Raw genomic sequence first — 14,839 nt, 5'->3', positions numbered from 1 at the left:
GAAAGTAGATGGAATATCAGTCAGTGTAATGGAACCTCATACAATACCTATGTGTTTGCGCAGTATATATCCAGAATATCTTGCTCCAGTTCACAGTTCAGCAAAGATATCGCAATTGGTATGCCTTGCACGAAAAAGGAAATAGAAATCTGAAGTTAGAAATAACTTATCCCCATTAAGGGGACTTGTTCTCCAAGTTCTATGCAGGGCTTGGCATTTACAGTGCGGTTGTATTAATGGAAAGGGTGATTGTTCCATTTCCAGCTCTGTTTCTTTTCTCCAAAACTATCTTAACTATTCGTAAGGTGCCAGTGTTTTGCAGGAGACTAACAATTCAAAAGGCAAAGCCCCCGGAATCAACCAAAGCATTCAAGCTACTGATGTCAACTCATCTAGCCAAGAGATTCATATTCATCATCTTGGACAGACATGGACAAAACCCGAAGAGGGACAAAAGGGTTTACAAAGCAGAAAAAGGTCATAATGCTGCTACCTTTCTAGAATCTTTAGACGAGCATAACTCCTCTGCAGTTCTTAGCTGAAGCAAGCCACCCACAGAGCGCAAGCCCATGTCTGAGCAAAAAGAATGAGGAGATCAACCTGTAGAAGGACATACAATGTTATCTTGTTAAACAAGATCTTTATGTTCAAAGTACAGCAGGAAAATGTTTGGTAGCTGTAACTGACTTTAGTAGTGGGTATTCTCATATGATAATACATTAAAAATTCTTAATAGCATACATATTTTCAATATAAATATATCTCTCTGAGGGTGGAACTGGAAGGTAAAAAAACATTCAAGCGACAGGACTACTCATTAGGAAATTATATATCGCAAAGAATATGATATGCATTTAAAACTAAAAAGAATATGCTAAAGGAAAAGCAAATATCTCCCAAGTTAAGCATAGCTATCAATGAAACCTGGGGTATTGTAAAAAGGAATGGCCATTCCTAATAAGGAGCTCCTTCCCAAGCAGAAAAGAGTCCATGCAACACAATCGTGAGTACATGGTGACAAGGATCACCTGTGACGCAAGCTCGTATGGGTTTAGCAAATTCTTATCTTCCCATACTTTTTTGCTATTAAACCCCATTCAGGGCGGCCAAAGGACAGTATAGTACAACCAGAGATTGTTCGGGCCGGGCCGGGCCTAACAAAACCCGACACAAAAAACCCAGGCCCAGGACCGGCCCGGCCCGATTATCGGGCCTAATATTTCGGCCCAAGCCCGGCCCATAGCAGCAAATACCCATCGGGCCTCGGGCCGGGCCTCTTCCCTATTTGCTCTATTTTCCAAGCCCAGGCCCGGCCCATCCTAACCATCGGGCCTAAATTTCCGGCCCAGGCCCGGCCCACGGACATGCTCGGGCTAGCCCAAGCCCGGAAATTTCGGGCCGGGCCGATCGGGCCGGGCTTCCCATGGCCAGGTATGCCAGAGAATAAGCCTAAACTGATTCGTTCCAGGGAAGCACAGCCAGCACAGTACAACCAACGAATAAGCCTCTTTCCAGGGAATACATCTTAATTTCTCAATCCAACGACCGGAAAAATCATTTACTTCATAAGCCTAAACATCTAGAGATAACAAAATCTGAAATCACCCTCCTTTGTTGCCGCTGAACAAAACGAGAATCATGGACTCGCCAGGGAGGCGCATATGGTGTCAAGGCATGAGCCTCCAAACCGTCTTCCCTGGATCTGGGAAGTTTCTCTCTCACGGTATTGGGATCGTTTGATCGATTTCCTTGATTTGATCGCTACTTAATAGGCGTGCACAAGTGTTGCTAGGTTTTTCTTTAAAACACTGCTATTTTTAGAATGCTATTTCTCTCACCTGAAAAAGCTAAATATTCAGAATTTAGTTCTAATAGTCTCACTAATTCTTCCAGCGCTAAGAATTACAGACGTTGTAATAAAGTAGAAAACTGAAACAATTGGCAAGCTCAGGAAAAAGAACGAGAGAATCAGTTTTAAACAAGTAAGCACACACCACTTGTAAATTGACAGCAAAATGTGATCCATTGTGGGGAGACAATATGCATAGGAAAAAAAGGTGAGGAATTCCACTTCGATCATAGACGCACAAAATACTAAATCCAGAGAGTTTTAATAGACTTCAAGAAACCTTCTACTTTGCTGCTATTATCATTAGAGTAGACATCCAGGCTCCTAAAACCACTATAGAATCTCATTGTAATACTCATTAGAGCAGATATCCAGAGAGCTTTAATACTCATTATAAATTCTTTCTACCAGGAAACATCCACATGAAGTTAATACCTTTTTATGAACATTACCTAACTGGAACGGCTAGAGTAATTTTAAAGACTAATTACCAGCCCAAACAAACATATACGATTCACTGAATTTCATCAAAGATGGGAGAAACAAATCAATAATGCAACATGCATTCACTGAATTCAAGAATATAGACACGTGGAGACAATTATGTTGAATAAAAGAAACATGAGAGGAGGATGTATGACTCACCATGCAGAAAATGATCTTATTGGCAATGAATGTGGCTCCATGTCCAAAACGTATATGTAATCTGCACAGTGCACTTGCTTCATATAAGAGGATTCAACCAAATAACTTTATCGTCTGGCATAATCTTGATCTTGCCTTTGCATGCCCTTGTCAACAAGGCTGTGAGGTACCTCCACACCTTGAGGCTGCAAGTCTACCCGACCTTGCCATTTAGAACAGAATAAAAATAAATTACCGCAAATAGGGTCAATGCACAAAAGATAGAACCATGCACTGTATCTCAAAAGGCACCAAAGGACATATCATTAAATCTACCCAGATATTCTTGAAAATATCCTTGGCAAACATCCAACAAATCTTGCTCTCTTACTCTTGCTGTCGTCAGAGAAAATGTTGGCAACAATACATATAGCCTTTTCCTCAATCCTTGATCCTCACAAAGAGTTTTCAGTTTCACACATCGATTAAGGAAGCAACGAGCAGCAGCAAAGGCAGCAGCAAGGCTTGGCAGTAGTGGATCTAGCAGTATACAACGGCAGTGACCACATTTACAACCAGCAACACGCACATATAGCTGCACGAGTAGCAGAAGTAGCTCACAAAGCAACAACACAAAAACACAAGACAGTACCAGCAAGGAAATCTAGGGGAGACAGAGAGGAAGCAAAAGCTCATCTGCCTGACGGAGGACAAGACGGGGAGGAAGGGCGTGGGCGACCGGCACGTGCGTGGCCCCCATAGGCGGACGAGCTGCATACGCGCGACGACCTCCAGCGGCTCGTCGCTCTGCTCTGCACCACCATCCGTCGAGGAGGAAGCTTCCGGCGGCGGCGGGCCCCCCACAGGCGGACGAGCTGCACATCCGCGGCAAGCTCTCGCGACTCATCGCTCTGGTCTGCAGCACCATCCGTCCGTCAAGGAGGACGCAACCGGCGGGGCTGAGCAGCGCGTGCGGATCCTCTGCACATCTCGGCCTCGCCCGTCAACCAAGACATGAGCTTCGGCGGTGCGCTGGCCTCATGCCTCGTTGATGCGCCATCGCCGCCGCCGGTCTCCCCAGTGCCACATCCTCTTCCTCTTCTGTTCACGTGGGGGCGCTCGTTGATGGCGGCTACTGGGTAGGAGAAGAGGAGGAGACGAGGGCAGCGGATTTGGGGAGAGTGGTGGCTTGTGCTGGTTGGGGAGTGATTCCCCGATCTAGATTTTCAACTGCTCTTAGGCTGCTCATAGTGGGGAGTAACATAAGGTGGTGTCATACATAAGTTACTAGTCCATGTTACTACCTTCATAGTGGAAAGTAACTTAGAGATGGTATCATGCAAAGTCTCATTTATTAATTAGTAGACTCATTTTATCTTGGGATGTGTGATGTTATGGTAACATAGCTAGTTACCACCTCCCTCTCTTTCTTCATTTATTGATATGCCATGTCACCAAAACACATTGAAATGTGTGATGTTACTACCTAGGTTACTCCCACTATGAGCAGTCTTAGACGATAGGCGACCCAGGCGAGCAGGTTTTGTTCCATCGACTGTCGGCCCCGCGTGCGTCTGGTCCCGTCCCAGTAGTCATTGACCCACTCAGAGAAGCCACGAGTTACAAAACTTTTAACAGCATCCAACGGTCCTCGTGAAAAGTGGGAGTAAAAATACACTGTAAAAAGGTGATTGGATGAATGTGCCCCTTTTGATGCTTTGGTTGGCCAGAGGACTTTATAAGTAGAATAAATGCGGCGACCTTCCATTGTGTTCTCCTTCCATCACTAGTAAGTTTGCACGTGCAATCACGTTTTAACTATGCAAATTGCAACTTAGAAAGTAAATCAATCATACTACAATATTACAAGTTTGGATTTTTTTAGCATGTAAAAGTTTCACTCGAGAATGATGAAAATGGAGATAAACGTTTACCTAAAGCTCTGTTTATCTTCAATAATTTGTAGTTCAGATGGAATTAATGGGTGTTCTAACATCAACCAATAATTTTATATACGACACAATAAAATGTTGACAAGAACACTTGCTCAAACAACTGTTCTTATCAAATATTGTACAGGTCATCAATAATGAGAACCCAATTTGAGCCATTAAAGTTGTAAGGGTATGTTTGGTTTATGCCCTGGTCAGCCCCGCCAAAATCGTTGGCACGATCAAAATATTGACGAGCAAATCTTGCGCCCGCGATTCGCCCGCGGTTGGCAAGAAATTACACTGCAACTGGTGGGCTGACGCTGGGCAGCCAATATTTTGGAGGCGAACCAAACGGCAGCCCCATATGACGCATGTACCAATATTTTGGTAAGTCTAGAATTGGCCTTGAACCAAACGTACCCTAAATACATGAATGAAATTGATGGAACATCACATATTCTATTGACCGGTATACACAAACTAAAAATTTGAGGACGGAATTCCTTATGCCCATGCCTTTGGTGTAATCTAGAAAAAAAAAGGAATTCTTGATGTCGCATACACGGGTTTTCTACCTGATAATAAAAATCTTCTAGTACGGCAATTTCTTGTGGCCGCATACGTATATGAAGGTGCCCCAAGGTGAAATAGTCCTCGACCCGCCGTGGTGACCCAAGATCCTCCAAGGACAGGTGACGCAAGAGATACAACGACGCAAGCGTGAGTCGATAGAGCACGGCCAGAAAGGAGAGAACACCGACATTCATCAGAAGTAGATGAGGAGGATATGTGTGGGCTCCCTTGCTTTACTCGACGAGTTCGTAAAACTCGGGTCCCGTCTGGATTCAAATTACCCGACAACTACAAGAAGTTTGATGGTTTTCAAGATCCTAAGGATTGGTTAGTCGACTATCTGGAAACAGTGAAGTTGACAGGTGGAACTAAAGCAACTGCCATGCAGAGCATCCAAGTTCACCTGAGCGGAGCCGCAAGATCATGGATAAAAAAGCTACCGGCAGGATCCATCGATAGCTGGGAAACTTTCGAGGACATGTTTGTGAATTTTTTTCTATCCAAGTGCAAGAAACCCGCATCAATAGAGCATCTGAGGGCCTGCAGACATAAGTTCGATGAACCAATGAGGACATACATCCAGAGGTGAAACATCATCAAAAATTCGGCAGAAAACATATCTGATGAAAGAGCAATAGATGCGTTTGTTGCTGGGATCCGAAGAAATGATCTCATCGAGGATTTGGGAAGGACCAACCCGAAAACAATAGCATCGCTCATGGAAATAGCGAATCGCTGGGCAGATGGAGAAGATGTTGTTCAAAACAAACGGCATAGGTCACGTGACGATGACCGCAACAGAAATAATCAAAATAGGCGACGTTTTTCTCGATAGTTCTTAGACTACGATGGCCCTGGCCAAGTAGCGGCTGGTTTCCGCGGAAATAGTGGAAGTAATAATCGAGATGATTATCATAGGAGTAATGAGCAGCGCAGCGACTGCAGGGACACTCCCCGTTCCAGCAGGCAAAATAGTGGGCCGTGGTTCCAAAAGCCATATGTATCACCCGAGGATCTTTTGAACGGACCATGCCAAATGCACTTCTTTCTTGAATAATAATGGGAAGAGGCAGTCGGGTCACCTGCAGAAGGACTGCCGAACTTTCCTAGCATTACATAGATACGCAGGACATACTAATGCATAGGCAGCGAACAGGAACCCCCAGGGGCAAGGAGTGAGATTCATGTTCCACCTCCACCCGCAATTACAGATGAAAATCGACATCAGTTACAATTGGCGGAAGCTCCAACCAATGGTCCTTATATCGACACTAACGGAGCAGTTTCAATGATTCAGAAGGGCTGACCTTCGAATAGGACTCAAAACGTGATTTCGCGACAAGTTTACATGGCAGAAAAGATGCCTCCACCAACGATTGAATACTTGAATTGGTCGGGGCAAAGACATCGGTTTCACTATAGTGGACCACTCGCAGCAAGTTACACGACCAGGGCAGTCAGCTCTGATCCTGCCAGCGGTGATTGCAGGATTCGATATTTCACGTTGATACGTCCAATTTGCATCACTATTTTGTGTCATGATTTGCTGTTATTCATTGATATATTTCATATTTGGACATAATACTTATGTTATTTCATCTATTTTGCATGTTTCATGATTATTGGAGGATCGAGCACCGGAGCCAGGATTCTGCTGGAAAAAGCACCATCAGAATGCAATATTTCGGAAGATCAACAGCTGATGGAAATTATACCAAAAATCCTATTTTTCCAGATGACGAAGGAAGCCAGAAGGGGGAGCCGAGGGGACCCGAGGTGGGCCCACACCATGGGCCGGCGCGGCCCAAGGCCTGGCCGCGCCGCCCAGTGAGGAGGGGGGCCCACAGCCCCTCTCGCCTCCTTTTCTTCGCGAAATCCTTCGTCCCGAAGACCTAAGCTCCAGAGGGTACCTCACGAAGAGTTACAGCCGCCTCTGCGGGGCGGAGAACACCAGAGAGAAAAGAGCTCTCCGGCGGGTTGAGATCCGCCGGGGAAATTCCCTCCGGGAGGGGGGAAATCGACGCCATCGTCACCGCCATCAAGTTGGACATCATCTCCATCACCATCATCATCATCTCCACCATCATCACCGCCGTCTCCACCACTGGACATCGTCACCGCCGTAGCAATTTGGGTTTGATCTTGATTGTTTGATAGGGGAAACTCTCCCGGTATTGATTTCTACTTGTTATTGATGCTATTGAGTGAAACCGTTGAACCAAGGTTTATGTTCAGATTGTTATTCATCATCATACCACCTCTGATCATGTTCCATATGATGTCTCGTGAGTAGTTCGTTTAGTTCTTGAGGACATGGGTGAAGTCTAAATGTTAGTAGTGAAGTATGGTTGAGTAATATTCAATGTTATGATATTTAAGTTGTGGTGTTATTCTTCTAGTGGTGTCGTGTGAACGTCGACTACACGACACTTCACCTTTATGGGCCTAGGGGAATGCATCTTGTACTCGTTTGCCGATTGCGGGGTTGCCGGAGTGACAGAAACCTAAGCCCCCGTTGGTATATCGATGCAGGAGGGATAGCAGGATCTCAGAGTTTAAGGCTGTGGTTAGATTTATCTTAATTACTTTCTTGTAGTTGCGGATGCTTGCAAGGGGTATAATCACAAGTATGTATTAGTCCTAGGAAGGGCGGTACATTAGCACAGGTTCACCCACACAACACTTATCAAAACAATGAAGATTAATTAGCCGTATGTAGCGAAAGCACTAGACTAAAACCCCGTGTGTCCTCGAGAACGTTTGGTCATTATAAGTAAACAAACCGGCTTGTCCTTTGTGCTAAAAAGGATTGGGCCACTCGCTGCAATTGTTACTCTCGCACTTTACTTACTCGTACTTTATTCAACTGCTACATCAAAACCCCCTTGAATACTTGTCTGTGAGCATTTACAGTGAATCCTTCATCGAAACTGCTTGTCAATACCTTCTGCTCCTCGTTGGGTTCAACACTCTTATTTATCGAAGATACTACGATACACCCCCTATACTTGTGGGTCATCAAGACTATTTTCTGGCGCCGTTGCCGGGGAGTGAAGCACTATTGGTAAGTGGAATTGGTAAGGGAAACTTCTACTGTTTGTGCTGATTTTATTTCTGCTTGCTGCCATAGTTCATTATGGAGAGATCTCCTTTTGAATGTTTATTTGGGAAATCTGCTACTACTGCAAAGGTAGTGGATGAGGCGCCAGGTAAGGAAGAGATACCATACAAAATACCTATGAAAATTATTGAACGCGTAGTGGGTAACCGTTATACAGGGGATGGAACTGTCCACCCTGGAGATCATTTACTGTTCTTACATGAATTATGCGGTTTATTCAAGTGTGCGGGTATTGCTATGGATGAAGTGAGGAATAAACTATTCTCTATATCGCTGTCTGGTAAAGCGGCGCATTGGTATAAATTACTGGATAATGGGGATTCTCTTGAATGGAATGATATTGTGCCCCGGTTTTATTCTAAGTTCTATCCTCCAAGTGAAATTCACAAGGATCGGAATGGCATATATAATTTTTGGCCTCATGATGGAGAGAGTATTGCCCAAGCTTGGGGGAGATTGAAGTCTTTAATGCTCAAATGCCCCATTCATGAGCTTCCTGGTAATGTTATTATTGATAATTTCTATGCAAGACTTTCTTTTGAAGACAAGACCTTGCTGGATACTTCTTGTTCTGGATCATTCACGTGCAATAAGGAAGAGTTTAAAAGGGACCTTCTTAATCGGATCCAGGAAAATACTGAAGGATGGGAGAACGACAAAGATAGAGAATCAGGTATAAATTATGATTATAAATGCATTGAAGCTTTTATGGATACTGATAAATTTCGTAATATGAGTGCTACTTATGGTCTTGATTTTCAAGTTGCTGCAAATCTTTATAAAGCTTTTGCCTCTCATTATGAATTGCCTAAGAAGAATTTTGATAAGTATCATGAACCGTATAAAGATAAAATTGATTCATCTATTAATAAATGTGTTGTAGTTGAAACTGTTGATCATGTTATTCCTGAAGCTTATATTGAAAAAACTCCTTTCCCTGCTAAAATGAAGGAGTACTCTGTTATAAATAGTGCGGTTCATAAAAGTGAAAAGAAACCTATAGAACCTGAAGAACAAATAAAAGTTGAACCTGCTGTTGCAATAGTTAAAGATCTTGTGACTGAAAATTTAGAGGATGGTCATATTATTTTCTGTGAAGATGCTTCTAATATTGTTTCACATCCTAATAAACCCAAGCAAGCTAGTATTCCTATGCTATCTGTTAGAATTGGTGATCATTGCTATTATGGTTTATGTGATATTGGTGCAAGTATTAGTGCTATTCCTTATGAGCTTTACACGGAGATTATGCACGAAATTGGTTCTTGTGAACTTGAAGATATTGATGTGGTTATTCAGCTGGCTAATAGAGAAACTATTTCTCCAATTGGTATTGTTCGAGATGTGGAAGTTCTATGCGGTAAGATTAAATATCCTGCTGACTTTTTGGTACTTGGTTCTGCTGCTAGTGAATATTGTCCTATCATTTTTGGTAGACCTTTTCTAAATACTTGTGGAGCTATTATAGATTGCAAGAAAGAGAAAATTTTGACTAAATTTGCTGGTGAATCTTATGAGTTTAACTTCTCTAAATTTACCAAAACTCCTTATAAAGCTGATCCGCCTAATGATGATTTTAAAATGGAACAGTGTGCATCTATTGTTCTTGTTCCTAATAATCCTTTGCAGCAACATTTGGAGAATAGCGAGAGTGAAGTTTTTAGGAAAGAAAGAGATGAGCTTGATGAAATTTTTCTTCGCCAACCTATTCTTAAGCATGATTTACCGGTGGAAGATCTGGGTACAACACCACCACCAAAGGAAGATCCTGTCTTTGATTTAAAACCTTTGCCTGATAATCTTAAATATGCTCATATTGATGATAAGAAAATATATCCTGTTATTATTAGTTCTAAGCTTACAGAGTTTGAAGAAGAAAGGTTATTGGAAATATTGAAGAAGCACCGAGGAGCTATTGGCTACACTCTTGATGACTTGAAGGGGATTTCTCCCTCTATTTGCCAACACGCCTTTAATATGGAAGATGATGCGAAGCCTGTTGTTGAACCTCAGCGTCGTCTAATTCCTAAGATGAAGGATGTGGTAAGAAATGAGGTATTAAGACTTCTTGAAGCTGGTATTATATATCCTATTGCTGATAGTAGATGGGTTAGTCATGTGCATTGTGTTCCTAAGAAAGGAGGAATGACTGTTGTGCCTAATGATAATGATGAGCTCATACCTCAAAGATTAGTTGTAGGGTATAGAATGTGCATTGATTATCGGAAAGTTAATAAGGTAACTAAAAAAGATCATTACCCTTTGCCTTTTATTGATCAAATGTTAGAAAGGTTATCTAAAAATACTCATTTTTGTTTTCTTGATGGTTATTCTGGGTTTTCACAAATTGCTGTTAAAACTGAGGATCAAGAGAAAACCACTTTCACTTGTCCCTATGGAACTTATGCTTATAGACGTATGCCTTTTGGTTTATGTAATGCTCCTGCTACTTTTCAAAGATGCATGTCTGCTATTTTTCATGGCTTTTGCGAGAGTATTGTAGAGGTATTCATGGATGATTTTTCTGTCTATGGGAATTCTTTTGATAATTGCTTGCGGAACCTTGATAAAGTTTTGCAGAGATGTGAAGAAACTAACCTTGTTCTTAATTGGGAGAAATGCCACTTTATGGTTAATGAAGGAATTGTATTGGGACATAAAATTTCCGAGAGAGGTATTGAAGTTGATAGAGCTAAAGTCGAAGCAATTGAGAAGATGCCCTATCCTAGGGATGTTAAAGGTATTCGTAGTGTTCTTGGTCATGCTGGGTTTTATAGGAGGTTTATTAAAGACTTCTCCAAGATTTCAAAGCCTCTTACTAATCTTCTTCAAAAAGATGTACCTTTTGTTTTTGATGATGATTGTAAGGAAGCTTTTGAAACTCTAAAGAAAGCCTTAACAACTGCTCCTATAGTTGAACCTCCTGATTGGAATTTACCATTTGAAATTATGTGTGATGCTAGTGATTTTGCTGTAGGCGCTGTTCTTGGACAGCGAGTAAACAAAAAATTAAATGTTATTCATTATGCTAGTAAAACTCTTGATGCTGCTTAAAGAAATTATGGTACTACTGAAAAAGAATTGTTAGCTGTAGTCTTTGCCTGTGATAAGTTTAGATCTTATATTGTTGATTCAAAAGTTACTATACATACTGATCATGCTGCAATCAGATACCTTATGCAAAAGAAAGATGCTAAGCCAAGGCTTATTAGATGGGTACTCCTGTTGCAAGAATTTGATTTACATATTGTAGATAGGAAAGGTGCTGATAATTTGTCTAGATTGGAAAATATTGCTTATGATCCTGTTCCTGTTAATGATAGTTTTCCAAATGAACAATTGGCTGCAATAAAGGTGAGCTCACGAGACAGTCCTTGTTATGCTGATTATGCTAACTTTATTGTTTCCAAGTACTTGCCTCCCACCTTTTCAGCTCAGCAAAGGAGGAAATTCTTTTATGACTTGAGGCATTATTTCTGGGATGACCCACACTTAAATAAAGAAGGAGTGGATGGTATTCTGCGAAGATGTGTTCCCGAATATGAACAACAAGAGATATTGAGTAAATGTCATGGTAGCGCCTATGGAGGACATCACGCCGGAGAAAGAACCGCGCAAAAGGTTCTACAATCAGGTTTTTATTAGCCGACTCTCTTCAAAGATGCAAGAAAGTTTATTTTATCTTGTGATGAATGTCAAAGGGTTGGTAATATCTCCAGACGCAATGAAATGCCTATGAATTATACTCTTGTTATTGAACCATTCGATTGTTGGGGATTTGACTTCATGGGACCTTTTCGCTCTTCAGAAGGTAACACTCATATACTTGTTGCTGTTGATTATGTTACTAAATGGGTGGAAGCCATACCTACAAAAAGTGCTGATGGTGAGACCTCTTTAAGAATGCTTTTAGATATTATTTTTCCTAGATTTGGAGTTCCTAGATATATTATGACTGATGGAGGTTCTCATTTTATTCATGGTGGTTTTAGAAAAACTCTTGCTAAATATGGTATTAATCATAGAATTGCTTCCGCTTATCATCCTCAAACTAGTGGGCAAGTAGAACTATCAAATAGAGAAATTAAATCTATCTTGCAAAAGACTGTTAATAAAACTAGAAAGAATTGGGCTAGTAAATTGAAGGATGCACTTTGGGCTTATAGAACTGCTTATAAAAATCCCATGGGAATGTCACCTTATAAAATGGTTTATGGGAAAGCTTGTCATTTATCTTTAGAACTAGAGCACAAAGCTTATTGGGCAGTTAGAGAATTAAATAAAGATCCTAAACTTGCCGGTAATAAGAGATTGCTGCAATTGAGTTCTCTAGATGAATGGAGAAGTGAAGCTTATGAAAATGCTAAACTCTTTAAAGAGAAAGTTAAAAAAATGGCATGATAGAAGGATTATCAAAAGAGAATTTAATATTGGGGATAAAGTCCTATTGTATCGGTCTCGTCTCAGATTCTTTGCAGGGAAATTACTCTCGAAGTGGGAAGGACCATATGTTGTTGAGGAGGTGTATCGTTCAGGAGCAATTAAAATTAGCTCTCTCCAAGGCAATGCCACGCAAGTAGTGAATGGACAAAGACTCAAGCATTATATCTCAGGTGATTCTTATAATGTTGATGTTGATATTATTCGAGTGGAAACACCGGAGGCTTTCATCAAAGGACAAATTGACAGTCCGCCAGAACTCGACTTTGAATAGGTAACAGTACTGGTAATGAAAAGTTCACGATTTACTTTCCGAACGATATTTTTGCCGTTTTTGGAAAATATGAAAAATTACGAGATCGAAACGGAGTGGAGGAGACGCACGAGGGCGTGCCCCCATAGGCCGGCGCGGCCTGGCCTTGGCCCGCGCCGACCTATGAGCTGGCCGCCTCGTCGCCCCTTTCCGACTCTGGTTCGACCTGGTACTTTCCTTTTGTCGTGAAATTTTTTGCTATATAATCCCCCGGACCCCTGGAGGTCCGTATATCATTTTCTCGACGTGTTTTGTTTCGAGCTGTTTCTGCCAGGATTTGCTTCGGATCTAGAGCCATCATGTCTTCGTCGGAAGCTCCGAAGGACAGCTCCTGCAAGGATGTTGACAACTTGTACATGGAGGAGCTGAGGATGCACCCCAAGGAGTTGATGCTCGTCGAGGGAGAACTGCAGATCAAGGATGTTCAGGGTCCTAAAGGAGAAGGAAGTTTGGAAGACAGGATGGAGAAGCTAGAACAAGAGGTATTCAAATACAAGAAGATGGCTGAGCGTGAGGTGGATATCTTCCACAAGATTGTGTCTGAACTCATTGCTGAGCACGAGAAGGAAACTGCAAAGCTATGGGGCGACATCCTCTCACTTCACGACACCACCAACAAACTCCAAGCTCAACTCTATGACGTTCAGAATCAGAACTGTGAGTATGAAATCAGGTTTAAACACATAAGCCATGCTGCTAGTTTCAGGATTCCAGAGACCAAGATGTCGTTTGTTGATGGAGAGCCTCTTCCTTGGAAGTCTGATGACGGGAATTCATCACCACCATCGCCGAAGGAGTAATTCATCATCGGTATTGGCATCCCCTTGGTTTGTTCCAAGCTTGGGGGAGTGCCGCGGTATCACATCATCACTATCTTTTACTTTTTACTGTCAAGTAGTGTCATATCATGAGTAGGGAAGTTATCATATAAGATGGGTTGCAGTTTGGAAGTATCTCTCCTTTAGTTATTCGTCTATGTATCCCTTGGTGTGAGTTATCGTTATGGAATATTAATGAGAAGTCTTATCATTTACATATTGCACATCTTATTTTAGTTTGCAATCTCTATTATATGATTTATCTTGTCATTAGTATTGGTATCACTTTGGGAGCATTGAATAAATCTATTTGGTTTTGGCAAACTTAGCATTGGTCAATAGCAACAACACTTTGAAGTTTAAGTAGAAAAGAGAAATACATGTAGTTGTTTCATTGTCTTTCTTTCTTGTTAGCTCATAGCTTATTATTCTAAAGTTAAAAATGTTTGTGCTTGCAAGGAAGATGCATGATTGTTTCTATCACATGTATATTTGTTTGTTTCCTTCAACTCTTATGCTTGCTAATTAACCTTGCTAGCCAAAGACCTGTACTGAGAGGGAATACTTCTCGTGCATCCAAACCTTAACCCAAACCTATGCCATTTGTGTCCACCATATCTACCTACTACATGGTATTTTCTGCCATTCCAAGTAAATACTTCGTGTGCTACCTTTAAACAATTCAAAATTTACTATCTCTTATTTGTGTCAATGTTTTATAGCTCATGAGGAAGTATGTGGTGTTTTATCTTTCAATCTTGTTGGGCAACTTTCACCAATGGACTAGTGGCTTCATCCGCTTATCCAATAATTTTGCAAAAAGAGCTGGCAATGGGATTCCCCGTCTCGAATTAATTAAACTAAATAGACACTCCTCCATGGTATGTGACTGATGGACGGCACCCGAAGGATTCGGTTAGCCATGGCTTGTGTAAGAAAAGGTTGGGGCGAGTGTCATCATAATAAAACTAAAATAAAAAGGCACTCCTTCATGGTATGAGATTGATGGCAGGCTCCCGAGGATTCGGTTAGCCATGGTTTGTGAAAGAAAGGTTGGAAGGAGTGCCACACAAAATAAAAATAAAATGGGAGCCGCTCTTTGAAGGTTGTCTAGCAAGGGGGTTAGAGTACCCGCTACCAGTCGTTGACAACAACAAACACCTCTCA

The sequence above is a fragment of the Lolium perenne genome, chromosome 2, assembly GCF_019359855.2.
Source record: "Lolium perenne isolate Kyuss_39 chromosome 2, Kyuss_2.0, whole genome shotgun sequence".
Lineage (NCBI taxonomy): Eukaryota > Viridiplantae > Streptophyta > Magnoliopsida > Poales > Poaceae > Lolium > Lolium perenne.
The sequence above is the reverse complement of the archived record's forward strand: the minus strand, read 5'-3'. Positions refer to the sequence as shown.